Raw genomic sequence first — 27110 nt, 5'->3', positions numbered from 1 at the left:
CTCTCTGAACCAAGGAGGGACAGGCAGTTGGCAGAAATTTTAGCACAGATGTGACAAACAGCTACAATTCAAATATGCCATGGAGCATCCCTGAAAGCAGACCAGTACCTGAAAAAGTAAGTTGAGATTCCAGGATCCTTTTGATGAAGAGGTAGATAGCATGGGATGTGTTTTGTGGAAGCTCTGGAAAGACATTATCTAGGCCTTGCACTCTGCAAGGGTCAAGAAGTAAGATATCATCAGCCTGAGACTGTAGAGACTTGTAATAAATAAAGTAATAAAATTATTTATGATAATATGTAGTGTGAGTCTTGCCTCAACTGTAATACATTACAGCAGTAATAGTAATAACAAGAAGTGCAAAAGGTACAGGATTTATAAGGCACGGGAGAGTTGGCATACATCCGCCCCATTCAGAGTATAATGTTCTGGAGCACGGAACAAAAGAGGTGGAGGGTATGTGAAGATACCTAAGCAGAGCACAATACAGTACATGTATATGTGGAAAATGATGCCTGAATCTCCTTTACTGCAAAAACCGCGTTGAGACTCTTTTTTTAAAATCCATGCGAAATGCTAGCACACACTTACGCTGGGAAAGAAGTTGCTAAAATGTGTGCTGCTTCTCCTGCCAGAGCTTTCCTGCAGTATGAGTCTGGCAGGCAGCACTCCTCAGCACATGATACTCACATGGCTGTGTAGGCTGGGAAGCTGAGGTCTCCTGGGATTAACTCTAGCAGATCTGTGTTTATGCTGGGCAAGAGGAATCTTAGGTTCTCCAGGAACCAGAATTCATAGTCAAGATCAGCAAATTTATAAAAGTGCTTGGAAAGATCCATGAAGAGCGTTGTCAGCATTTCCGTCCTTACTTCATCATTTCTGATGCCCGCAATGCCTTCCTGTGGGGAGTGGAAATGTCTCTTACTTGGGAGCTGTTTGGTGGTGGCATGGTGAGGGGGATGATGACTCCCTTTCATCAGCATCCTTGTTTTACCTGGCACCATGAGCAGGACTTCCTCACACATGAAGTGCCTGAGAATCCCTGCCTTTTTAAAGGGGAAAAATGTTCATAATGGAAGTTACAATACCTGTGTCAGAGCCAGATTGAACTTCATCAGGAATTCGCTCATTTTAGGTTCTGGGATTTGGGGATTTTCACCCCTCAGGGCATTCAGGATGTCCTGCATTCTGGTCACGTTGACCAGCGCATCGGAAGTCAGACCATATTCTACCAGCTGCTCGATGCTCAGCACATCCAGAATTTTGGCCTAGGAAATACTAATGTCAGCCACTGAAGGTGAGCTTATCCCCTCTCCACTAGAACTAGCTGAAATATTTTTTCACAATTTTCACACTTTTCTTTTTGCAAATTGTGTGTGTATGAGTCATGATTTGTAGAGATTTGCTTATATCCTGCAGTTATTTCTCACATCCCAGGCAAAGCTATTTCAGCACCGAATAGTTTCAAAATGCTGATGTGTATTTTTGTTTTGACTGTCTGAGAGTGCCTGTTCAAAATTGAAGCTTCTTTCAAAGTCCTGCTAGTTGAAAACATGCTATTATTTCTGGTTTTAGAGTTGCTGCGTAGAAGTACAAATCTTGAAATTAAATCCTTTAATGCTCTCTACTGTATGATAGACATTTCTGAAAGCCCCAGTTACCCATATATGCTTAGTGTAGAGATCATACGTACAGGGTCAATGTTGTTGGTTGCTATGACTTCCTGGAGGGCTATATTGTGGAAGAAGGATTTCCAGGTGACTTGTATCCATTCAGTAGTGGACTCAGTTGGACCATCTAAGTGGGAAAAAGATGCAGTGACTCTTAGGGAATTACCCACCACAGTATGACCTTCTTTTTAAACAATATAGTTATTGCAGACAAGTGGAAAACTCAGATCCCAATTGACTGAAAGAATAGCTGCCTACTTAATGATACACTGCAGTTTCACTTCTAGCTCAAGAAAAATCTGAGCCACAGATCACTTGGAAACCAGGGAAAAGTAAAGGGGAAATACCAGATTATGCTGGTTGGGTTCCTTTACTCCTACCTGGACATCTGCTCCTGACTAGAGCTGGATACAGGATGCTGGACTAGATGGGATTTGCATTTTTTCAAGGGGAAATGAGACTTTGTACCTTGAGAAAGTAAAATCAATGTGCAATAAATAGCAATAGAGAGAGAGAAGACAGAAAAATGAGGATTTGAGAATCGGGTCAAGACACCAGAGATATCCCTTAATCCTTTTTTTTACAGTTCCCAGGAATATACATTGTGTCTTAGGACAGTCACCAGAGATCAACAAGGCATCCTGGTGTGAGGTAGCATTGCAAAGACAGCATTTTTCCACTTGGACAGCTCTCTAGTGCACTAGTGCTTGCCTTTGTGTACAAGTCTGTATTGCTGCTGTTTAATACATCCTGGGAGTCTATCAGCTGAGTCCCTGCTTTCTTGGAAGAAGCTATTAGCTGGGATGTGTGGCTTCCCAGTGTTACCTTTCAAGATCTGGAGGTTCCGTGCAATCCAGAGTGCTACGTCTCTTCTAGAGGACTCAGTCATGTATCCGTAAGTGTTATCAAGCGCAGTAACACTGGGTGGACAAGAAAAAGGACCCAGGTGAAATACATGGGATGAAGGACTCTTTGTAACTTCCTCTAACTGGAGCCTTGCACAAGAAGAACAGTCTCTTCTCCAAGATATTGTGGCCAGTTCCTTCACCTGAAAATTTCTGCTGAGGGACTTAATACTCCACCCCTATTGTACAAATATCATCTGTGGACCAAAGCCTTAGATTTGATATGGCTCAGCTCTGTAACTCCATCACAAACTTCTGAGAAAATTACTAAGGTATGGGTAAGAAAAAGTGAAAAAGTACCCAGACTAGAGCCATCCAGGCTGACAGCACATCATCTGTCTTTCAGATTTCAACCTGACTCCATGAGGAACAATGTCGCCCTGTTTACTGGCTGAAGAGAGATCCCAGCAATGCCCAGAAGACTTACACAGCAACTAAGGAGTCATAATCCTGTAGCACAACGAGGGCGAGGGTTGATTCATTGATGACAGGACTCAGGAAGTACAGCTCATTTTGGAAGGTAATATTCCAGTCAGCAGCAGTGTATGTCTTCATTTGCTCGGACATGCTGGTCAGGTATTGCAGGAGGAGCAGCCGAGCAATGTCATCATTTGGCAGGACTGTGATCTTACGCTGAAACAAAATCATGTGATGAACACATTGGTGCTGGGGCAATCGGAACTGTAATGCTACAGTTGGGGAGGGAGCTCTTGAAGTGGTTTTCTAGGCCAGAATTTTGGTGAACTCAAAATGGAAGTGAACAATACTCTGAAGGGTGCAGTGTGTCACTGAAAGGACCTGATGTGTACAGATGTTTGAAGATTACTGTTGTAACAGTGTACTTTCAAAATTATAGTATTTGCAAAGCCATTTTTTCAACTAATAACTTAAGATGGCAAGTCTCTGCAAGGGGGATGGAGATTGCAGAGAATATGGGTGGTGTCTACCATGCATGCAGCCTTGGTGAACTGTGTCAGAATCATCTGAACATCCTCAGCTTCACTTTGCTGGAAGAACTGGACAAGCTGGACGGCTGCATCCACACGGGTCAGTGTGTCCGAGTATACCATCATGTCACCAATCTGAGTGGGAGTGAGGAGGTCCAAAATCGCATACTGGAGAAAGACAGAGGAATTGAATTCTGTTACCCCATACCTGGGCAATTTAATTTGCATCTTTTCTGGCACATCTTCTCTTGAGTGCAAAGGCAGCCTGGATATGTACAGACTTACCGCATCAAAAGGTTGGTGGTAGAGTGAAACCAGTTGAGTGTAAGGTGCTTCTGTGCGGAATTTTCCAAAGAACTGTAATAACCAGTCTCTAGTTGTGACTTGGGTGGAGCAGGCAGGACCTATGGTGAGGGCAGAGAAAAACAGATAACGTGGCAGAGTAGATTCAAGTACACATCAATACCCAGGATTGCTAAAGCACCTCGAAGGCAAAGAAAAGGCTTGAAGTCCCTGACTTTGATGGCTTTTGCATCAACACTCCACTGGCATGCTCTGCCCTCTTTTATTTTCATACTGTGAACAGGAGCGGCTTCTGAGAAGAAACACCTGTTACTTAATTGAGCAGTTTGGAAGGTATTGAGCAAAGCAAGAGATTGATTAGCTCTGTCCCACAACTTGCAGAGAGTGACAGGGCTCACAGAGAGTTAGCTGAACTGATAGGGATTACCAGTGAGCTCAGACTGCTGGGAGAGGAATGCCACAATGTAGTTATGTACATCCATTTTGCCAGCCGTAGGGATTTCAGAGAAGACTGTATTGATCCCAGTAATTCTGTAGAGAAAAGAAACCTGGAGTAAGTGAAGGACTCTTGGGAGCCAGCCCCATTTGCTGAATAGCTGTCATGAAATATTCTGGTGGTGTTTTCTCTGACTGCCCTGAAAATAAATATATTGGAAGAATCAAAGTAAACTGTTGAAAGCCTGGCTACATTGGTGCCTGGGGAGTTTGTCATTGGTTTTACTGGAGGCAAAGTGAGTCCAGATTGGGGGGGTCTTAATGTCTTGTTGCAAGAAAATGTTAGAGTCCAATCAATACCTGAATTCAGCAGCTTGTGGGCTAATACATAAAGTAGATAAAAGCCAAATAAAGTGACTTGCCACAACATGCGAGACAAATGAGTGAGAAGAGTGGGAGTAACTGTCTTCTGGCCTTTTTCTGTAACCATGGCACCACGTTCCCTCTTTTTGCAGTTCATTCACTGCAGTGAATTATTCTTTTACTGAATGGTTTTGATCTCAAGTAACATGAAACAGCCTCAGACAGGGTGACCATGACTCACAGAGACTTGTAGGAACTGCAGGACATGGATTTGGGGATGTCCTGAAGGATGGTGGCATGAATGCCTGGCAGAACAACCACGAGCCTCTTCTGAAACCAAAGGTGATAATCTTCGTCTGTGAAGGTGGGGAGCGCAGAACGGAGCTGTTCCACTGTTCTTGCCAACATGGTGCGCTTCACCGCCATGGAGATGTTGAAGGTGTTGGCAAAAGGCTGCAGCAGGAACACAAAATGCAACTGTAAGGCTCTGGGAGAATATTTGAAAACTAAGAGAAGAATATTTCTCGGTGATGCAGTTTCTATTTCTAACCCAATAGTAATAGCAAATCGTGCAACATCCATAAGGATTTTACAGCATTGTAACAGAGCAGACAAGACCTGACTAAATTACTGTGAAGCATCAAGTTACACACAGGCAAAATTTCCAGCAAAATCAGCATAGAAGAATAGAGATTTTTTTTTTTATGTCCCCACCTTGATCTTCTGCAGCAGGGAAATATTTTGAAACTAATTCAGCACAGTAGGAGAAACAAACTTTTGTGTTCTCCTCTAGACCTCAGTTCTCAGGGATGTCAGCCTTCTGTATTTGGGAGTTGAGGCAGCCAAGCTGGTATAGCTCCCTGTGCTTACACAAGATAGAAGAGGTTTTCTGAGTTACTTTTGATTTATGATACTAAATATATTCCCTGACACCTCAGACTCTTTGCACAAGTCCTGTATTTTATAGCACAAAATATATGCTATATAGTGCTATTTTATGGTTCAGTTCCTACTGAGCCTCAAGAAATGGTTTGGTCAGCTCTTTTCTTTGCCAGGTGGGTTATTGTCACCATCAAGATCATTTTCTTTTCTAGTTTCATGGCATTATTGTTTAAAGGAGAATTACAGGTCCAACTCTCACCCCTTTGCTACTCTTCCAGCTGTCACCTGGTGGCCCCTGCACCTTGTATCTTGGTGCAGGCTATCAGTGTCCATCAGTGGTAGTTTAAGTGGATATGCTGGGCTAGGAACTGCGACACCTGAGAAGCAGGCATACAGTTCTTTCTGCCACCTCTGCTGCAGAGCCTTGAACAGGACTTGGGATACCAGATATCAATCGCTTTGAGCTCTTGTTGAGCTTTGTTGCCTCTTAGAGAATGCTGAGCACCCTGAAAAGCCAGGTCGCAGGGGAACATTGAAGGACCCAGCTGATGTGACAAAGCTGCTAAGTGTCTGAAGCTCCTGCTGCCTCCAGGAGGTGCTTCCAATGTCTCTGTGAGTACAGCCCAGATGAGACTCTACCTCCACACTAGACTCCTGCTTTTTCAAGGAAAAAAGGTGGGAGCTGCTGGATTCTAAAGAGTTTCATTGTTTGCTATTTTAAGCAAAAGAGTATCAATTATGATTTCTGCAGGCCAGAGGCTAGCTTTATACCATTCTAGGCATGTGCTTCGTCTTCTGGATGAATGTGGAGAATAAAAGACAGTTGCTCTGGTACAAAGCTAGCTTTCATAGTCCTGGGAAAAGCTGAATTAGTCGTGATGCCATAACCCAGTAGGAAGTCTCTCTGTATTCAGATCTTACCTGAGGGAGAGACCTGCAGGGTCTGAGTCTTGCAGACTGAGACTTTGCATATCTTCTGTTGGCCTGATGAGAGGTATTGTATTTACAAGGAGCCAAGAAGGGCCCCTAGCTAATTATTGTCTTAGAGGAGCCTCAGCAAATAATTGGCACTGGCTGCACAGTCAGAACTGTGTATGTGTGAGAGGAATTGCTACAGCCTGAGCCAAGGACAAATAGTAAATTTATGTGAATTAATATGATGTAAATTAATGGTGCTTTAGGGACCTCTTTGAGCCTTATTCTTTTACAAAGGCTGGAAATCTGGCCTGTGTCTTTCAGACAGTCTGAGGTGGGAAGGGGTTGGTGGCAGCTGTGTTGAACCCAAGCACAGACTAAGCGTATGAGGAGTGCAACATGCAATGGCATAATCTCTTTCTGGCCTCGAACCTGCTGCAAAGTTCCCTGGCAAACCTGTTGTATCACCTTCCTTTTACTCTAGGTTATTGCACATTTACCATGGGAAGACTTCTGTCCTCACAAACCTCTCCTACTGAGCCCCATTAACAAGCTGTCTGCAGTTACCTTCTCTAAAGCAGAGTTAAGCTCATCCCAGTAAGCAGCCAACTCCCTGAGGCCTGGCAGCTTGGTTAGTCTGTCAAAGATTCGTTCAATGTTAGCAACAGAGCTGAACACGTCTTGGGACAGCGTTAACTGGGCAAGCTGGACGGCAGTCAGCTCCTCCAGGAGCGCCATCTGGAACAGAGAGAATGAATTATAAATATACATTTGTATTTTCTTGAATTGACACTATTGGCATGTGTGTCTGCAGCCTTCCTGCTCACCTCGTCCCCAAGGACAAGGACTCTTTCTCCTCTGGTAGATGCAGGTTATGATATTTAATGTTCATGATGGAGCAATGGCATGAGACTGAGACAGAATCTGTTCTATTTTTTGTAGTCTTGAAATAGGACGGAGTATTTGCACCAGAAGTGTTAGATTTTAATGGAAAAGATTCATTTTTGAAAGGCTAGTGAGAGATTGTGGGTGTTTGCTTGGCCCAGGTGAGCTGGATAGCTCTCAGAGCTCCTTCTCTTTTTGGGGTGAGAGTGAGGCAGGCCCCAGTTTAGGCTTCTCTGATACACTCCATGGAAACATCCCTTCAGTGCCCCGTGGAAAACAAACCAAGTTGTCTGATAACCAGCTCTGAACTCTTCAAAGACAGACAGAGAATCTGGATGAGATACAGAGATCCTTTGGCTCCCATGCAGGTGCTCTAGCTGTGCACCCATCCTTTCTGCTGGATGTTGTGTTATGGCAAAAATGAACCAACTACACAGGGATTATTGGAACTGAAATGCAGGGGAATAATCAGAAACTGTAGTTGAACTCTTCCTGTAACAGAGGGGAAAATCCTGTCTCTTCTGAGGAGGATGGAAAAATTTCCATTGTTTCTAATTAAGGAGGAAAGGGCAACATGTTTGTGTTTCATGTTTGTTGTTCAAACTATTTTGTAATACTCTCTGTCTCTCAGAGCATAAATCCCACTATGAATTGTGTGACTGTCTAAAAAGGAAATAGAAATAGTTTTGCTCTAAGGTAGTAAAATGTCACAAAGTGTCTAAATCAGTAGTCTTACCCCAGTAAAGTTTTCATAGGCAGCAACAAAGTCTGTGACGTTAGCTATGGATCTGAATCTCCGGAAGTTAAGAGTCATCCAGTTTTCATCCATCTGACAACCTAAAGTGCAGCAATAACAAATTATTTATGTTTCAGTGTAAGACTCACAAAACCTATCATTCCAGGGTATTTATGGAAATGATAGAGGAAATATTTCCAATTATCATGCATCTAAGCAGTGAATCAACCTGGTTTTAACCAACTTGGCTCCTGTCAGTGCAGTTCCTGGAAGATTGTCACAAAGTGGTGTCTAGTAATTTCATGGAAATCAGGACACTGCTGCTTGGTTACTTTTCAACTTTTATTCCTTACAAACATTGTAAGACAAGGATGGTGAAAAGGAAACATAATTCAATAGTTCAGTAAGTTCCTAAAAGCAGTTTGTGCTTGTAATAAGGGCACAATTAATGTTATTTTTGAAAAACAATTCCCCCTCTCTTCAGTCAATGAGCATATCTGATGTTGTTCCTTTGCAGGAACAAGGGCTGCTCTCCATTTCATATTGGGGCAGCTGCACTGAGGTGGAACTGGCTTATTGAGGCATAATTGGAGTGCAACATTTACAGTTTACAAAAACCCTGGCTCCAAATTACTGAAAGCTCCTAGGCACAGGAGAAATCCAAGTGTCAGTGAGGTCTGAGGGATGCCAGGTGCCTGAACAAACTCAGTGGGAAGAAAAGGCTCACCTAAGCGAGGAAGAGTTTGGACAATCCATTGGGTTATGTCAGTCTTTGTCTCTGTTGTCATGTCATCAAATGCATAGTCCAAACCTCTCACTCTGCAAGACAAGGAGAAAGAAGATGCATGTCAGCATCAGTTATTTGCTGTGGCTTTCACAGATCCAAGCTAATAACATTTTTAGCACAGACAGCCAGAAATGTCTTCTCTGATGGGACAAGTGAATTCACAGCCGTTCCTCTCACTTGTCAGTTAGACCTCTCCCTTTAGCCACAGTGACATTGTCCTTTACAGTGCACACAGATGAGAGAAACTGAGCTGGACTTATACTCACATCACTTGTAAGAGTGGGCAGTCACTGATAGCAGGCAGTGTCATTAATTCATTGTGAGTGATGGAGCCTAGATACAAGGTCAGTGTCCCATTGAACAGGGATTCCAAGTCTGTTCTTGTCATTGAGGCAAAACGTGGCTTCAGGATCTGGAAAATGCCTTTGAGCATTATGTCACGAACCCCAGTGCTTGTTATGCTCTCCATGTGCGTCTAGGGAGAAGAATAAATGAGAAGTGATGCACTACTAGAGTGTGATGGAGCTGCTTATCTTTGGGTCTCAGTCATTATGTGTATTAGCATGACTTTGTTCTCGCAGAAATGAACAGCAGATTTCATGATACAGGGCTGGGCAGTGTAAATGAAAATGTCCTGGGATTTTTTCTCCCCCCCCCCCCCCCCCCCCCCCCCGCTGCTTAATCTGAGAGACTTGATAATTCTGCTTATGTGGAATCATACCATTATATTGTTTCATAGAAATTTGTTTTGGAGAAATCTATAGATGATTGTGCAGTCAGGAGCAACAGCAAATGAAAATGAGACCCAACAAGAGGAAGGATGGTGCCCATAGAAAATAAAGTCTGCAGCTGGAGGAGCTCTCTTACCTGTGCTGCAAGAGAATTCACTTCATGCAGAAAGGTGTGTAGTTCAGAGACATTCCGGGTTTGAAGGATTTTCATAATCTCCGTAACATCTGTCTCTGCACTGGCTCTGGTGCTTTCAGTTAGGATACGGGAGGTGATGAGTAGCTTTCCTAGCTGCACTGAAGTTAGCAAATCTGTCACCTCAAACTAAAAGGGAAAGGAAAAGAATGTCATCCTAGAGGCAGTTAAGTGCTCCCACCAGCTCTTGTCTTTCTGCATGTGAGTGGCTACTCAGAAGCTTACAAGTAACCCCAGGCCAAGGACAGTGCCCTACTGCCATTGCAGAGCGACACAATGGAGTAGCCTTGTGGAAACCCAATGGGAGCTTTGCTCTGCGTGATACCTACTCCGTTGAAGCTGGGATTGAGGCGGAGGAAATCACTGTAGTCAGCGTAAATACTAGAGAATCCAAAGTTGTCCTCTAACCAGTCTCGGCTGTTAGAAGTGGTGAATGTACAAGCTACCCCTGCAAGAGACAGTGTGTTGGATGGTCAGAAGCTAACGGACCCTGTTGGCAGGAGAGAGGGGAAGCTTTCTCTAACATGTCAAGACACTCATCTCTGCAAGAGAGCCAGATAAGCATGTGCTTCTGGAAAAATACCCCTCTATAAGAAGGTGAGGTAGAAATGGTACTGTAGCCACAGCTGGACCTTGAAAAAGCTCAGAGTGGCTGCAGAAAGTAGAAAGTGGTGGTCAGGAGTGCCAATCAAGGGGTTTCGTCCCAATTTCAGATACTGGAATCATCCCACCCTTCTGCAGTTTAGCTTGGCCATGCTGTACCACAGAGTACTCCTGGGACAGTTCAACCAAGAGAAGGCGGGGGTCTGTTTGTTTTTGTGAATTTTGTTGTAATCCTGAAATTATGAGTATTATTGCTCATGTGTTGCTCAAAAGTAGTATAAGGTTTTAGTATTTAAGTGCTTAGAGGATCATAAAAGAAAGTAATATGCAGTAATCTGTTACCTTCTTTTGCTGCTTGCCCATTGAGAAAATCCATTCTGGCCTGGTATACAGTTCTCTGTGTGTCAGGATCTAACTCATGGTGCACAGAATTCAGTCCTTTGTAGCTGTATATTGATAAAAATGAAATGGGATTTCAGTGTTTCATATCAGAGTAGTTATGAGCCATGCTGTACCAAAAAAAAGAAATAATTTTTTAAACCTAAGATAACCTTAGCCAGTGAAAGAAAAGTAGAATGGTTTTGAACCTTGTGGAAGATTAACATTCCCTTAAGTGTTGAGGTGCTTGGTTCATATATCATCTGTGCAAGTTCAGCCTATGCTAATAGTTATTTTCATTGTGCTGTACTGCTTTTTCTGGAGAGACATAACATTGTTTATCTTGTGGTTATAATCTAAAAATTATCATTTCAAAATCTCCAGGGCAGCATTTGACAATATGATAAGAGAAGTGCTGCAGGTTCATTTTCATGATAGTCTTAGCAGCGACAGGTAATAAAAACGTATAGCAGTCACAAGGTTTGCAGTGAGGAGCCATGTTTATGTCTCTGCTAATTTTGTTTCTCAGTAAGTACAGATGACAGATATACTCACATATCTTGGAAATCAGTGCAGCCTATTTTCGTTGGGAAGAGCCTTAATATATTTGCATCAGTAACAGCTAGCATCCTTTTCAGTTTCACCTGAAACAAGTCTTTCAAGGAGGGTGAGCACAGATCTGGGAAGTTCTCTCTGACTTTAGTTAAAATGGTCTCCAGCATTGAGTGCATCACATTGTGGTCAAGTGGGGGTGTCAGTGGTAAAGTTGATAACTCGGTCAAGTAGTCTTCAAGGTAGAGGACATTATTGGTGCTGAGGACTTGTGTGATGGCAGCAGCTAGGCTGCTGTTGGAGAGCACGTTGCTGAGGACTGTAAGCTGGGCTAGCTGGCTGGCGGTGAGGACCTCGGGGGCTGTAAACTGTGAGTAGATAGACATGACTAAAGACCTGGTGCAAGAGTTAAACTACTGAACAAGTTGTCTTGCAGGATAAATTCTGGTAACTACAGTGCTGTATGGAAGATTGTTGAATATATGATGTAAGTTTACTAGGCAGCATGTGGGTGTGGACTGCTGAAGACTGACTGTTCACTGACCTATAGCTCTAGCCACCAATACTACAATCCTTAGGCAAGTGAAAGTTTTAGTCACTTTATCCCCCCGCTCCTCTTGCTTGAGTGTTCACAGCCTACTGGACAAAACAGCTGAAGGAAGCCCTGTTTTCCAAGTGATTTCTTACCCCGTCAAAGCTGCTCCAGCAAGAAGTGAGATCGTTATATGATGCATAATTTCGGAAACTCTTCCAGTTGGTCAGTAGCCACTCTTTTGCTGAACTTTTTTCACAAACTAAAACCATAAAATAATTTGTTATTTCTTGAGACAGATAAGGATGGGTCTCCTTTGAGACCATGGGGATGAAAAAGGCTTGGAGAGAAAGTACTGGGAAAAACGAAGATGAGTTTGACCCAAAGAACATCGCTCTCAGTGATCTCCTCTCCTCTAACGTAATAGTTTGACCTGAGTTCAGAAAAGCTGTTTAAATGATCTCATTGTGCTGCTGAAAGCATGGGCGTGGTACTGAATAATTTTTGTTAGAGTACTTTATCATCTGATCGCCTTAACGGCTGATCCTCATTCTGCAGACAATAGATGTTAGTAGTTTATATGGGGATCTCTGTTGAATCTATTGCAATTACACCAGGAAAATTTGGACTGTAAATACTAATCACTAACCATGTGTGGTAAGGAATCTTCTAATCCAGTCAGCTACCAGTTGCCTCGTGCTGTTGTCCATCTCAGAATAAGCAGTGTCCAGAGCTTGAACCCTAGAATTCAAAAGGGACAGATGAGAGAAAACCTGTTGCCAGCTCCTCGTATGAATAACAATTTGTTAGCTCATATTTCCTTTCACTTCCTTCTCTAAGTTGAACATTAGAAATTCTTTTTGGGTGCATGATAGAAACTGAGATAACCCTTCATGTTCTAAGGTGAATTTGTAGAGCCCTATTCCCAGCTAATTTCTTCACATCTCCATCCTGCTTCACGTTGTCTTCCAAGTTTCTACCTGTCTCCACTCATCTCTTTCACCAGCTCTTCCCTCTTGGAGAGGTCCCCAAGAGGCACAGAATATAGTAGCAAAAAATGTTATTTACATCTAAGAAATATCTGCTGCTTTCTTATATGGCTGGAAGAGAAACCTGCTTACAGCTGCCTTCTGAACAGCAGTGAAAATGTGTGAGGCACAGGTGAGCGTTACATATGGTTGTACCCTATACAAGCACGCTGCACTGTCCGAACAGTATACTGCATTTTTTTTGTTCTTTCCTGGCAGCGTTCACACACTGGGTCCTGGGATCTCATTCTGTTGTTCTTTTTTTTCTAGCCCTATCTTAACTGTTCTGTGGATTGATCTTAATAAGACAAATTAGGACCAGAGATAACTGGCAGGAAAATAGACATAAAAATTCAAGTCTTAAAAAGTACTGCTTGACAGTGCAATGTATTTCCTAGTTCTATCAAACTACAGGCTCATGCATACCATCTAATTAGACCCTGAGCTTAGATCGGACGTACACTGTGGCCAGTCCATCGCAAGAGACTGGAAGCTGTGCCATGCAGTCCAGGATGCTGGTGCCAATGGAGGGAAGGTAGGCGTGCAGGGTCTCCTGGAACCAGGATGCCAGGAAACCTGCATTTGCAACTTTAGGATCAGACTTCACGACTTCCCATGCTGCATTTAATATGAAGGCTTTGGTGGTTGATGGAATCTGGTCACTGCGGACCTGAAAACAAGATGGAAAGTGCTGAAAGTATTGCTAATTTATTATAGGTATTATTGCCATGCTTAAGGGTAGTGCCAAGACCAGAAAGTCTTTGTGATAGATTCTGCACAAGCACTGGGACAAGAATGCCATCCCTTTCCCAAGATCTTCAGGTTAGTTGTTGTCATGCTTGTCCAACTGTAAGCAACTTGGCTTTTCTTGAGAAGATACAGAAATTGCCTTTGTGCTTTTAATCCCCATATGTAACCTCAAATGAGTTCATCTATACTGCCTTGAAAATTACTCCTGAGAATGGCTTGAGCAAACCTATTTTCCTTGGTGCTGACACTGTACTAGGAGCATGGACATGGCACGAACTGTGTCTGGGCTGAAAGGCAGTAACTTGTTTGGGTAGGCTGTGCTCTCTTCAACAGAGACAAGAAGTAAATGCAGGTAGAGAAGGAGAAAGAGGACATGTTCAGCTGAGGAAGAAGTAGATTCACCACCTCAGTAGCCAGACTTCTCTCCTGTTCTTGTTACAGAGAATGGGAAAATAAAGTTTTGAGGAGGATTTGGAGGGGAAGAAGGGAAGAGAAGGCTGGTTTGTACTGAAACTTGTGCTCACGTTTTTGTGTAGTTGTAGTAACAACACACTAGAGACCCAGGGCTCCAGACTCCCCAGGTAACTATTGACTAGTCTCTGCTCACATGGGGGAAGAAAACCAGTCACGTACTCAAGCAACTATGGATGTAGCCCAAGCTAAAGAGCCCCTGCATATGGTCTGAAGAGGGAGCTGCTAATGGTCCTCCCCTCTGATGCTAATATTACCTGCACACTGATTTCATTCAGAGCAGTTTGCAGCACTTCACCGTTGACTTGTTGAAACAAGAGCAGGAAAGCCCCTTGGTCCAGGAGAGCAGCAGGGTCTGTGATGTAGCATGTGAGGATGGAGGAGAGTTGTCTTGATGTTAGCTTGGTGACCTGAGACAGACACAAACATGTTACGTCAGAAATAGGGTAAAGATCTACAAGTCCAGGGTCAGAGTTTGCAGTTCTCTTGCTCTCCTGGTTCCTACTGGCAATCTCTACAAAAAGAGGAGTGGCCAGGCTTGCTTCCTTTTGCCTGATGGGAGTGATTTCAGAGCAAGGCCATCTGATATGCCTGATGTGACTGAGAATGTCTTAAAGTAGCTAGAAAGGAATATCTGGGGAGTTAGTAGGAGAGACCTGTGGGAGGTGACTTACCGAAGCACAGGCGTACTGCTGGAGGGAGGGGCTGCACCAGTCACCACTCTTCAGGATGGAGCTTAGATTTGAACTGGAAAGGAAGCAGGAAACATTGAACATTTTCCATTAAATGTCTGATGAGAAAAGGGCTTGGTAGGCTGCAAAGGGCTCAGGTTCTTCTGGTGAAGCTTTTGGGAGATGGTATTTTAGCACTAGCATAATCTCTCCCAGGCAGTGTGGATACCAGTTCCCAGGGGTGCCTACCTGCTTTCAGATGAGCAGTATGTTGGAGCTGTGAAAGAAGAAAGAAATGTATGACACTAATACTTTAGTCTCTCCCTTTGAGGATACATATGATGCTTTTCTTTGTATTAAACAGTCCTTCCAGTTCCACATTTGACAAACTCTCTCTTCAGCTCCTTGTGTTTGCTGTTCACATTGTATATGAAATTGTGGGTGTATAATAGCATTTCTTTTCAGTGCTGGGCTGAGCCCCCTGAGATGCTCTAGAGAGCCCTTAAATAAATGATGTAGAAATTTTACATGGATTCTATTCAGGGAGGTTTCCCAGGGGCATCAGCTTTCCAAATACTTCCATTCTGCTCTCTTGTGTGCCTAGACCCTGTTCAACATCTCAAGTGCACAAATGGTGTCTTAGATACAAACAGAATTTTACTTACACACGAGGAATGCTGGACACTGGGAGAAGAAAGGAGAGAAAGCAGTAGTTAGGACAGAGGACAGAGTATTCTGAACTACATGAAATAGGATGTAATTTACTCAGGCTGCTGGCTGCGAAGCAATGACTCCTGTATTGCCTTGCCCTTTTTGCATCGGACGAACCATCAGGATGGGTTGAAAGATGCCCAGTACCACCGCACATCCGTTGGTTAGAACAGACTGGTTGCTCTCAGCTCAGGACAGACTGACCAGATTCTCTGTTGGTGCAGGTCAGCGTCCTGCACTCTTATTCCAGCCAACAGAGCAGCTTTAAAGCAGAAATCCTCCCTGGCTGCAGTATTGTACCTTCTCTTCTCCAGCTCGTGGGCTTGTGGAGCTCTGGGAAGTATTGCAAGCGTTTGCTAGTAACCTCATGGAGGTTGCCTTGCACTAGATTGCTCTTAAGTGGCTGTTGTTGAGTGAATAAAATTAGATTTTGCCTATTGTAAGTGGCTATTGCAAGTAACTGATGTTACTTTTAAGTGTCTGCTGTATGACTAATAATGCAGAAACAAACTTTTTACAGCATTCAGTGATGTTATACACATACCTGATTTAAACTTTTTACACATGGCCCTAGGAAAAAAAAAAAAAAAAACACCAGACACGGATGGAATAGTTAGATGAGTGGAAATAAACTGATTTTCTTCTATTATAGACACCCACAAAAATGCAAGAACAGAGACCAGGCTAGTATGAAATGAAGCTCATTTTTCGTCCTTCACTGGTTTATCCTCCTCTTTAAGTACTCAGTTCTATACTAATACTGAGCACACATCCTAATCATTCATGCTGTTTTTGTTACATAGCACTAATCAGTATATTCAGCTGTGTGGGAATCAGCCCTCAGCATGGTTGTAGACCTGAATTGACTTACCTAAAATAAGTAAAATTGTAAGTGCAGTTAAAAGTGGTGGCCTTTCTTTTCCCTTCATTGTTCTTCTTTTCTTGAGTGGATTGCCTTTTCAAGCCTAAAAAAGCATAAATGATCTGTGAATTGTCTCTTTTGAGTACAGATACTCTCCTGAAATTCTGCAGAAATTCTCCTTACTGCCCAGATTGTCAGGACCAGTACTCTGCAGATGGAGCTGGAGAACTGTAGAGTGCTCTGAGCACATCCACAGTCTGGCTGTAGACTTCCTTACTACTTGCTGGAACCAACTCTCTTTAATTGCTGTAAGGGCTTTCAGCCTTTTCTGAGATGCACTCCAGGGGCAGGTGTGGATCCCTGCAGAGTGAATGGAAGCTCACTGCCAGTGGATGTACTTCTGTAACTTGTCTCCGTGGTTGTATTGGAAAGCTGCTCTGGGTTTGTGCATGCTGCAGCTTGGAAAGTGAAGCTATAAGGCAAAGGATCCTCCTGGCATCTCTGCTCACATCCCTGGGAACCAACAGCAGCTCCATTATGGTGATGGTGACCACGGTTTGCCTTGCTCCTGGGGTGGTTGTTAGTGCCACGGAAATTTCAGTGACCTCAACACTTGTGAAAAGAAACAGACTGAGGGATGGGTGCCTTGTACAAATAATAAGAGCTGGTAATAATCAGCAGTGAACAAAAACATTCCTCCAGCACTAAAAGAGACTCCTGAAATTTTATTTTATTTTTTCATAAGAGTATCTTTCTTTGTAAGTTGTTACTTTTTTCTGCCTGATGTACTTTTTGTCAGCTATCGCCTTCTGCTTGATGACCGGGGACAGTCAGATCTTGCTTATATTAGAAATTCTCAAATACAAACGTAATGTTTTTCTCTGTAGCGTATCTCGCCACAACACAGCACAGAGCCTGTGCCACAGATCCCTCCAGTGTTTCAGTGTAGTAATATTTTGCCTTGATAGAGCAAAGTTTCAAGTATCCTATGTCCTAGAACAGCCACAACCACTGACAAATCGCTGTGTTGAAATTGTGTCATATTTTACCAATCTTTTTCACTGTGCCTTTCTGCCTTTATCTTTTCTCTGAGCACCTTGCTTTATTATTTAAAAAAAAACTTGAAAGTGATAATGGAATGGCTGGAATAGGCCAAGAACATCCAGTTCAACTGAAGATAAGTCACTCTGCCAAATTACATGGAAGAGCAGCAACATACACATTCCTACATAGAGTACCAACTTGCTCATTAATAATCTTAATTATTTAGCTGGAAGAGAAAGCAGCCATACCTCCCAAAACTTACTTTTTCTCCTTCCAGAACCTCGTGAATCCTAGAAAGCAGCATGTAGCCCAGCAACTGACTGCAGGAGTAACTCTTTCTCCAGTGTCACCTTTTTATACGGTGATATCCAGCTGATCGCAGGGGACATGATGAGTGATGCCAGGTGACTTCTTTGGCTCTGTTCCAAGGAGCAAAGGCCCAACCCTTCCTGAGGCATCCTCGGGTGTCACATAACTTGTGTCACTTGTTAAAAAAATTGATCTCCAGTAGTAGTCTCTGTCCTCCACCCATTCAGCATGGAAATGAACTGCCTTAAGTGAAAACAGCTTTTAAGTGGGAAGGGTCAAAGAATTGATGAAGACTTGATAGTTCAATGGCATAGACAATATTTCTGTATTATTTTCCCAAGTAGGTTTGTGGGGGGCAGTTTAGCATCCCCTGGAGAGCTCAGAACTTGGCAGAATTAGAGCCCTCTGTAGTCTCATGCTACTAAAGTCATGACTAGCCAACAAAGAGGCATTACGTAACACTGTTTTAATAAACTGCCGCTGCAATTACTGGTTGTTATGCACTTATTCTGCTTATTGGTACGGGAAACATTTCCTCAGTAGTGGTGTAAAGAAAAGCATTAAGTCTATGTTAGCCGGAAGGACAGTTTCCTTGCAGGCTTGTTTAGGGATTTCTGATGTGACAGGATGGGCTAATCTGCTATGTTGTACTTCTGAACTCAGAGGGATTGTTTGAATAAGCTCACAGTCATTACATTTTCATGTGATTTTTCTTAGCTATTTCTTCTATTCAACTATCTCTTTTTTGGTTCAGAAAAATGCTTCTCTATCCTAAAAACTTTGAAATGGGTGCAAACTCTTGCTGAATTGAATGTAAGAACTTACAGACTCCTCTGAATTAGACCTGTGAATCCCTGGTTTCAGCTGTCTATGTCAAAGAAATTCCTGAGCCAGGGGATGGAAACACATCTTTGTGTTTAAGGGCCCATGGTGCACTTCTCTTCCATGAATTTGTCTAATTGCATTTTGGCATCTTTGGTATCTCGTGGCAATGAATTCCATTCCTGAGTTCCCAGTGTGTGGAAGGATGCTTCCTTCTGCTTCTTTGGAAGCTTCTGCCCAGTAACAGAAAGGTTTGATGGGATTTTGCTTCAGAGGAAGTAGGTGAAGACCTTGGAGGTATCAGAGGGGTTTGCCAGGGGCTGGACTGCTGCTGCACTAGGCAATACAGGCAGGTGGGGGAAGATAACAGCCACTGCAGCCACTTGAATGGCCAGAGCCGTCTGAACCTCGGGCGGTCAGCCGCGAGCTTGAGGTCAGAGAGGTAAGGGAGATTTTAGAAACACTGATGAAGGCTGATGGGTATGAGACCAGTTTGTCGTCTTGGATATCTCTGATTTTAAGAAGATTTGTGTGTTGTGGCTTAATGCCAAGAGGACAGTTTTGGAAGAGGAAGTCCTTTGTTTCTGCCTTGGTCCCTGGTGTAGTTCTGCAATGCAATCAGTTTCATTTCAATAGTGAAAGGAAGGTGACTATTTAGCTTTAGGGGAGGTGAATCATGCTCCTTTATCATACGTAACCATTGCTTTAGTCCTTTAGCCATTTGTAAGGGCTGTGCCAAGCTCCTGTTAATATGGACGCAGTTGTTTTGTTATCACCTGGTGTCTTTCAGAGCTTTACTTTCTTCAGTACCTCAGACCCTCAGGAGCTGTGTGAGGCCCCTGAATGTCTGTTGAAAGCCTGACCAAATAAGTACTTGGGTGAGTAGTCGCACAGGCTGTGAGGTGACGGTGAGAGCAGATACTGCTCACGCAAGTGAGAATTATTGAATTAGATTTTAGTCAGAATCTGAAAAATTTGAATGCTATCTTGATATTTCCTCTTGTGTCACAAGAGCCCTGAGATTGAGCTGGTGAGAAATAATAATGGTTCAGATGTTTTTATTTTTTTTTTAAGACATTCACTCCCATGCTGTATTTCAAAGCCAAGGTTTGCTTCCTGGTCACCCAGTCTTTAGCAAAGTATCATCAGTAATGTGTGATTCACAATATAGGAACCAGTTCCATTTTAAATCAGCACTAGAATGAACTGAATGAGGTATTTTGCACTCTCCATTAGGCATTTCAGAAGTTGTCAGGTACTTCAGACACCAGCTGTACTCTGACAAGATCTTGCTGGTGAGGTCAGTGAGTATTTTGATCTCTGACACATTAGGTTTGCTGCCTCTTGTTCTCAGGACAGATTCCAGAGTTTTATCTTTAATTGAGCAGCTTTTGGAATGGAAAAGAGGAGGAGCAAACAAGTCACTGCCACTTGTGCTGAGAACTCAGCGCAGGGGAAGTGGAGTGATACAAAATGTCTGGGTTTTCTGAAACAGTTTTGAGTTTTGAAGGAAATATCTTCTACTCTGCACCTCACTAGGAGCCAAACCAAGCCCCTGGATAAACCATGAATAAAAACAGGCAGTTGCAAGATGATTGGGTGTGAAGAAATCCATCCTGTACAGGTCCTGAGAAAGGAAAACTGGGCTCCTCTGCTTGTCTCCTCCCAGGGATTGTTGTTTGGCTGGTGGAAGCGCCCATCAGGGCCACCTTCTGACATGGTTTATGACAAGGGCTTGTTGTAGACCACCTTTGTCATCTCTTCTGGCCTATTTCAATCCCCAAATTTCTGCTGACATTAAGGGAGTAGCCACATTCTACAGCTCTCTACGCATCCTCTTCAAGGCCACTCACTCCAGCTCCAGGAGGTGTTACATTCCTCTGGGACTCTCCTAAGGAGTGAGGCAGAACTTGTCCCATGCCAGGAGATATCCCTCGTGATATGTCTGCTCGTGGCTGCAAACAGGTTAATTTGAGGGGGAGGGTGGGAGCTTTTGTGTAGTCTGATTGCTTTTAATCCTACTTACTTCCCCATTGATCTGTAAGCACAGCACATACCCTGAACTAACTTAATGCGCCAAAAGACCTCACCTTCCCCCATTGTTACGTTGCAGGAATGGCAGCATCTTGCTCATGCGATCTCCACATGGGTGCAGCAGGAAGGTGTGACTGCAAGGCCCTGGGGTTAGGCTTAAGGACTTCATACATCCCTATTCAGCAGGAAATCCTCCCCTCAGAAATGCCTGGGCTAAGTATATCTTCGGGACAGGCTGACCTGTAGGGAAAGGTGTTCTGAATGGTGAGCATGGACTGAGATTTACCCCGAACAGAAACCTGGCACACCACCTGCATACCCCTGTGTTCTCTGGGGCATCGTGAGAGGCAGCATTTGAGCTATCAGATATTAGGGCTGCAGTCTTCCTACCTGAGGTCAAGGATATGAACTTTCTTTAAATGAGGAATCAATCCCACACTTGACTCTGCAGGCACTGAGTTATCAATGTCTCATGCATTACTTCAGAGCACAAACATGTTTTGTAACTACAGCAATAAACCAGAGAGCTTTTATATTTTTAGTTGCACTAAGGTGAACTACATAGATTTTATTTGTTGCTTTCCTTCATATTTAATATTTGGCACTGTGATTTACCTCCTCCTTCTCTGTTGGTGAAAGGAATTTTTAAATTAAATCCACAAATCTTGCCCTTTACAGCAATTTTCTGTTGGGGGCAGGTATTTCTTTTGTTCTATTTTGTTTTTTCTAGGGTATCTCCTGTATTTTGCTTCACATGTATCATCTTAGATGGATGTGAGAGGCTTGGAATAAAATACCTGTTTGTTTCCTCCTGCACATTAAAACTATCTGTAAATATGAACATGAACCTGAGTTTAACCATCACATCCCTGAAATGGATCAACGTGCATTTTTAGTGGCAGCCTGCGTGTACTGAGCTGGTGCTCAGAGCTCCTTTCTTTCTGAGAGGAGTGCCAGTACTACCATGACCATCGATGTTCTCGGTGGACGTTTGCAACTAGTCCTGCTCGAATGTCACAGGGGCTCAGGAGGCCTGGGTGCATTTTCATGTCTCTCCTGCAGTGCACCCTGCCAGCTGGGGGTCAGGCCCTTATCCAGTGGCAGGGGAGTGTAACGGGATGGGGATTACACCCTATAGCATATCTACTCAGAGCTTAACTTAAACTCGGTATTAAAACTGGTAGCAAAGCTGAATCAGCTTTCAGGTGCTGTCCTCATATAGGTACGCTGCAGTAAAACCAGACGACTTGAAATTCTCACTTTGCTGTAAGATGGCACAATCTTTCTCATCCAGCTAATCCTTTATGTCCAGGATTTAGCCACCACCATACGTCTGAGAGGGACTGTGTCCAGCAATGAATGGGCTGAAAGTCTAGGTGAGAGAGAGTTACAGTGTGTCACTAACCATCTGATGGGGTCAGGGAACTGAAAGGAATGTGAGTATTTTTGCTTATTTATTTCTGAAGAATGAATGACCCGAGAAAAATGTTTTTCAGAAGCACCTCATTGCTGAGATATTTTGTTATGCTTCATCTCCCAAAGCTTTGTCAGCCTCACTGCTGCTATGCCATCTATCTGCCTTGCCCTTTTTCATTGATAACAAGACAATACTATGACAAAATGGTCCTTTTTTGTGAGCCTTTTGTGGTGACAGTGGAACTGGTTAAAAAAATAAAGGATCTGACTCATTGCCATTTACTTTTATATGAATCTGGACTCACTTCAGTGACTTTGACTTTGAGTCTCCACAGTGTGGCCTGTAGCAGAATCTGTCACACCTCCTTTGTTTCCTTCTTCCCCCATGGGACTCATCTGGGAAGTTAAGCTAGATTCTCCAACTGTTTTCTGCACTACTGTTGTCACACATAGCCCAGGGTTTCAGCAGCATCATTGTGCTAACCTGCACTTTCCTTTGGAGGCTCTCTCCATTTTGGATTTGTCTGCTGGCATGTTAGTCTCCTCACACTTTGAATGTAATTCTGTGCCTAAAGGTGAGCTCAGTTTCTTGCTATACCTTAGCACATGAAGGAATCTTAGTGAACCATGACATAAAAGAGCATTAAGTGGCTTCAGAATTATTGTGCTGCTGTGATGACGTTTGGGTTTGATGTCCTTGCCCATCTCAGGAATGCTCTCAATCGCTTCAGGCGTAAACAAGACAACAGAACAGGCCATTTCTGTTCACTGGTGCTTAACTGTGGAGGTGAAAGTCTCCAGATGTAGCAGCTGGAAGTGAAAAAAATGACTGTTTTTAGAGAGCGTGGTCACAGGCACTTTAGGGATACTTTTGGATGGATAAATCTAGTTACTTGCCACCACTGTCTGATTGCCCTCAGCGCAGAGGTGCTAGAAGCTGACTTTGGCTCATATTGTTGTTTGTCAGTCAACCTCCAGCATAACATAGCCTTATTCTGGGATCCTCTGTGTTTCATTCTGAGCAAGGGGAAAATCCCTAGTGATGGGGCGGAGTTTTGCATTTGTCCATATGGACTCTTTTTTTTTTCCAGTCTTGTTTCTTGATAGCTCTTGGACCCACAGCATCCCAACAAGGCATATCTTGGTGCTCTGACTTTTGTTCCAGGCAAAGTGTGAGGAATGTTTGGGAGAGGCCTTTGCTAGCTTTAAAGGCCTGTAATCATTTCACAAATCTTTTTTTTTCAGTACTGCACAAACAATTTTTGGCACTTCTTTGTCTTAAGGCTTGCTGCTGTTCACAGATTATGAAACGAGAGCAAAGCAAAATTCACCTTGCATTTGAGTGAGACCCATGCATTCCTCTTTGGTCTCACCTCAAACTCCCCAGCATCAGCTGGAGCAAAGCCTAGCAGCCTGTTCCAGTGCTTGACAACCCTTTCGGTGAAGAAATTTTTCCTAATATCCAATCTAAACCTCCCCTGGCACAACTTGAGGCTGTTTCCTCTTGTCCTGTCACTTGTTGCTTGGGAGAAGACACCAACACTCACCTCGCTACAGCCTCCTTTCACGTAGTTGTAGAGAGCGATAAGGTTTCCCCTCAGCCTCTTCTCCAGGCTAAACAACCCCAGCTCCCTCAGCTGCTCCTCATAAGACTTGTGCTCTAGACCCTTCATCAGCTTCGTTGCCCTCCTCTGGACACGCTCCAGCACCTCGATGTCCTTCTTGTAGTGAGGGGCCCTAAACTGAACACAGTACTGGAGGTGCGGCCTCACCAGTGCCGAGTACAAGGGGACGATCACTTCCCTAGTCCTGCTGGCCACACTATTTCTGATACAAAAGAAGTGTTGCTATGCTGAGTTATTGGTAGGTAAGAGTAGAAAAATAAAAGGAAATATCTGTCACGTACAGCCTTTTGGTCTAGCCAAAGGCAATGGAAGGATAGAATCAATTATTGCAGTGTATGAAGCAAGAAGAAAAAAAACCTGACTATTGTTTCCTAATGATGCTCACTTAAAGTTAGCAGATAAAATGGCCAAAATGGCCAAATCCCACATCATAACCCCAAAGCCCATTGAATTTATGTAACTGATAAAGGTGAATTAATAAGACAACACTTGGGAAATATTTCAGATAGCTCTGTTACATGGTGATAGCCCATTACATAGAGAGAGGTGTTTCATTTGCATTGCTGGACATTACAACAAAAGCATTTGAGATTTGGCATTTGGTAAAGTGGCATCTGCATTACAGAATCCAGCCCTGGCCCTTGGTGCAGACATGTGGCCTGTGGGATTGCAGGTTTGGGACTCGGGTGGTCTTCTTCCCTGCTTTGCAATGCATTATCGTGCTATAGCAAAGTTACTCTGCTGTGAAGGTGCTGCATGCTTGTGAAGCCACCTTTGGGTGTGGGAGACCTGAGTGAGTTCCTGCCCCACAAAGGCATCAGTATTAGAAGGGTGTGACACAGAACATCCTGCCCAGAATTAAAAATCAATTGATGACTCAAATCTGGATCAAATCCAGTGAGAAGCAGTTTTCCATTTTCAGCAAGGATTGGCTGAAGGTGGCCCTGAGTGGCCAATTTCTGAAAGCCCTCAGTTGCTCATTTTTTTCTGAACTTGTCCGATCTGGGCTGTTTCCTAAGCTTTGGGAGTCATTTGTCAATGTCTGATTTGCTAACTAACTGACATTTTCTTAGACCACATTCTCAGAAACTCAGAGACTCTTGCCAAGCAATATTTTATTCTAGGGATGGAGAAGGACTTTTTCTTGGCAAGTCGAAGGGCAATGTATTGTTAGATGTATAATGTAAGTACTTGAAACTAGAGGATAAACAAGCACCATGGAAAGCTTTACAATGCAGACTGAAGAATCGTAGTATTAAGGAGACTAAGTCAGCAATAATTAGACTCCTTTATTTTTTTCAATAGCGGTTAAATCTTTTTGGAAATAGGGGTTGCAGACATTACTCAGTTTCCATGTCTAGGCTTAAGTCAGCTTTGACAGTAACATCAGTCCATCCTGCTTAGTTTCATATAAGCTATTGCTGTAGCATGAAGAGAGCTATGGAGGCAGATTTTTACTTTTGTTCATTTGACAAGTCACCAACAGGTACTCATAGAGAAGGATCCTGATGGATCATGCAGGAGGGTCAGGGGCTGAGACACAGGAATGGCAGCCATCTATCTAGAGGGGTGTAGCAATGGGTACACATTTCTGTCTATGAGAAAGAGTCACAATTCAAAGTGTGTTTTTGTTCTGAATTGGAATGAAATCAGAAGTACAAGAATATATATGACCGGAAAAAAAAATAGAAATTACTAACATTTGTTTTGAATATTTTCCAGTAGAGTTTCCACAAGAACGGATATTGTTTTATGAAATCTTCCAGCTTGGTTAAAACAGCTTCTTCCCCCTGGCTTTTTCCCCAGATGAGTGACTTAGCAGAGACCTCCAGTGGCTGCGGGAGACAGTCCCAGGAGAGAGCTGGTGGGTTAGCAGGGCTGAGCTCCTGGTGCCCTCTGGTGCTTGCATGCTCCTTGTCGCAGCCTGGTCCCAGGGACGTGCTGGCAGATGGATGTCCTGAGCCCACAAAGCAAGGGAAGAGGTGCTGTGGAGGCGGCAGGGCTGTGCACAGCTCTGCTGGCTTTGTGCAGTGACCCTTATGGGTGGGTACCTGGAGGGCTGACAGGTTGCAGGAGGCAAGAACAACAAGAACTGACCCTGCAGTACTTTTCTTGCTTTCCCCCCTCCCCAGTTCTCTCTACAGCTCTGACCTTGCCATGTGATTTTTGACACTTTGCTTAATGTCCTGTATTTCTCCTGCCTTTCCTGTCCTGGAAAATAAGGACACAGCCAGGCAAATTGCCTGCCTGTGGCTCATTGTGCTGTTTTGAATGTAATGTTCAGCCAGGTTTGTTGATTGTCCTGCTTGGTACATGTTTACTTTTCATCAGGCACAGACGTGCAGCAGGAAGGGGTTAAACCTTCCTTCTCTTACCCTACGGAGCAGGTCACTGCAAGGGACAGGACAAGGCTGGATACTGTGAGCTGAAGTAAATACCTTGCAGGTGCTAGGCGTAACAAGGTGCTAAGTGGGTGTGTGGAGAAGGTACTTAAGACTTAGGGCTGGTGGTCTTTGGCTGATGGGGGTTTAGGGAGAGTGAGAGACAGGTTTTAGTGGTGCTAGAAATTGTGTTAGGCTTTCCAGTTCACGAGCTGGATCTCTGACTTTCTTAAGGTGGGTTCTCTCTTTTTTCCTCCTTCTTTCTTAGGTCTGTGTGTGACCTATCACTCACTATAGGTGACTATGCACACACACACATGCATGTATAGGTCTATATTTATGTAAAAAGGAGAGGGCAGGTTAGACTGCTCTGTTGCATCGCAAGGTGTCAGCCTTGCTGTAAGGAGAAGCAGCTGAGAATAAAGTTTCTTAGCAGGTGGCTGACTCATACAGGAAACCATTTTCCTAAAGCTGTAAAATAGAGAGGCAGAGCTTCTTTGTACTTAAGAATAAGGAGTGCCTGTCAATTATAGTTATCTTTTTCTGCACTTCAGGTTATGGTAGAGATGTCCAAGTGCTGATGATACAACAGAGCTAGAAGGGGCAGGAGCATTGCTGGGTGCCCACAATACCTCACCCTTTCTTGCCTGGCCCTCTGGAAGGTGAGTGTGTGCTTTGGGAGGACCCACTCAGCCAAAGGACGTGGGAGTTGTGAGAACGTGGCACAGCAGCTGACACCAGTAGTGCTGTTCCTGGAGTACTGGGTGCCAAATACTTTTAGTGCTGTGAACACCATTGTACAGCCAGAACCGAGGGCTGAGGGGCCAGTGTCGTGATAGCCTGGTTCTTCCTGAGCAGCCTTTCAAGGCTGGTCTGGTCTTGTGGAAGCATGTTTCAGCTCTGAGCCTCCTCCTGCTGAAAACTGGTCTTCCAGTAATGTAAGTGACCTTAAAACTGGTCATGCTTCTTACTCCTGGCTGCTGATGTGTCAGGAGTATCTCCCACAGGTGTAGCCTCAAGACCCTGCCCTGATGGGCAGCTAAATGGGTAGGGTTAGGGCATTGCTAAATGACACTTCTGCTCTCTAGTGCAGCCAGTCGGTCATCAGCATAAATAGAAACCTTGCCGAGAGAGGAAAATCAGACATTGGAGTAATTACCTTTTTTTTT

General features: G+C 43.7%; 1 protein-coding gene across 2 annotated transcripts in view; it reads left to right on the top strand.

Annotated features, from left to right (window-relative positions):
- The window catches only part of LOC309590737 (mesothelin-like), a 77960-nt gene that overhangs the window by 23384 nt on the left and 27466 nt on the right, over positions 1-27110 (top strand). The gene's annotated exons all lie outside the window — the stretch shown is intronic.

The sequence above is a fragment of the Platalea leucorodia genome (genome assembly GCF_965183815.1).
Source record: "Platalea leucorodia genome assembly, chromosome: 5".
NCBI lineage: Eukaryota > Metazoa > Chordata > Aves > Pelecaniformes > Threskiornithidae > Platalea > Platalea leucorodia.
Note: the sequence above shows the minus strand (reverse complement) of the source record. Positions and strands in the feature narration are given on the sequence as shown.